The 1,864-nt window shown below is 40.1% G+C and overlaps 1 long non-coding RNA gene across 1 annotated transcript; it reads left to right on the forward strand.

Annotated features, from left to right (window-relative positions):
* Positions 1–661: 661 nt before the first annotated feature.
* LOC121583527 lies at positions 662–1,191 on the forward strand. The gene is made up of 2 exons (XR_006003536.1): positions 662–699; positions 1,001–1,191. It is a non-coding gene; the product is annotated as an uncharacterized LOC121583527 (long non-coding RNA).
* The last annotated feature ends 673 nt before the right edge of the window (positions 1,192–1,864 follow it).

Below are 1,864 nucleotides of genomic sequence, written 5' to 3' on the forward strand. Positions count from 1 at the left end.
GTTCCTCTATGACCAACACTCACTAAACTATTAATCAAAGAACGTCAATAACAAACTTCCATTTTTTTTATCACAACAACAAACTGCGTCTTACCTTTGTTGTTTCTGTTACCAAAAGTAGTGTCTGATCGAATAAAACCACTTGAAAAGATACTCTAGGGTCTCTCTCTCATTCCGAGTCGATTTTAATGAGTTTCCATAGTTTTACATGGCCAACAATGTGTTTGAAGATTAAGTCAGTAGTTTAGTTCAATCACAACAGGCACTGTTTTGTCGCCATCTTCTGGATATATGATGCAATCCCCGTGATTTGTCATTGTTCTCATTTCATTCTACTAATCCAGAGCTTTCGATAGAGGGGTCACATGTCAAAATCGACCAACCGGTTGTTGAAATATCCAAGTGCGCACCTCATTGTCTCATATTAGTTGACTTGCTGCTTTACGCACAGTTACGCAGAGCGCACAACAACACTAGAATTTCGGAGGGAAAACGCAAAGTTTATTCAAATATGGCAGGCTCTAGTAACAAATATACAGTTACAGAGGTGTTATTAATTGTAACAGATGAAAGTTGGACTCCATGTATCCCCATTGACTCTGAATCAGACGATGAGGACCTGCTTAGACCGGACTAACCAGACCCCAACGACGAGATCGAAGGTTATCGTGTCCAGGGCCCTACTCAAGCATCAGAAGAGTATGTAATCCCATTGTTATGTATTACTTCTAATACTACTATTACTAATTTATTGTATGAGTACAAAACATACATTCTAAAATATCTATTTGAGTAACTGAAGCTCAACGTAAGTTAGCGCTAGCTTAGCTTAGAGGCCCACACACAAGTTTACTTACAATAGAACGCTATGTGTATTATTCATTCATAGTTCTAACTATTTATTTTATATATCTGACTGTTTTGAGTCAGATTTGTCAATGAATGAATACAAGTGTGTTTTAGTCATGATTTTCTTTTCTCTCTTGTCTTGTTTGTACAGTGAGGATTATAGGGGTGATGAGCCACAGCCAGAGCATCTGCCTCCTCAGCCACAGCTTCCCCTTCCTCAGGCAGAGCCTCCTCTTCCTCAGCCTGGCCGCTTGTCTAGACAACGCACTTCTGCTCCCCTCCCTCGGCCACGGTCTTCATCGGACACTGAGTCCCCTGTAAAGAGCCCTCAACCCAAAAGAATGGGAAAAGCTTTCTCAAAGTCAGCGCATCCAAGTCAGCGTGGTGGAGGTAGGCCTGCCACTCCAAGAGTCGGGGAGGAAGAAGAGGAAGAAGAAGATAGGTGGCATAATAGAGAAGAGAAAAAAGGGTCTACATTTTGTGTGACAACCCACCCAAGGACACCATATCATTGTTTATAGTTTTGGGATGTGTGTAATTTTTGTTTTTACATTTGTTGTTTATAGTTTCTAATAAATCTGCTCAGTTTGAAGTCAAACTTTCCCATTGTATGGTTTATTTTAATGGGAACACGTATAGAGGTCTGGGAGAACATGGGAAACAACATCAAAACAGTTGTATTTTGATGGAATGTACAGTGATATGTTAGTGAAATTAAATGCCTTTTGCTGTCTGGTACCTGATAAAAGTCAAATGGCACTGATGGTGCCCAAATCTACCCAAATGTCTCCATTTGGTAATCCGCCTAAACATACTTCAACTAAAACCCCTACACCTTTGGTTTACTTTACTTTATTGGCATCAAACTTCACATAAGTACTCATCAGATATTGGGCTATGGTCCCATAGTGTTTAGGGGCTGCAGCTGCATAAATCCAATACATTATTCCCTATAAACCCTGAAGTTACTTTCAGGCGGAATCAAAACCTCCCAATTTATGCTGTGTTCTAGCTT

Source organism: Coregonus clupeaformis, chromosome 1, assembly GCF_020615455.1.
Source record: "Coregonus clupeaformis isolate EN_2021a chromosome 1, ASM2061545v1, whole genome shotgun sequence".
NCBI lineage: Eukaryota > Metazoa > Chordata > Actinopteri > Salmoniformes > Salmonidae > Coregonus > Coregonus clupeaformis.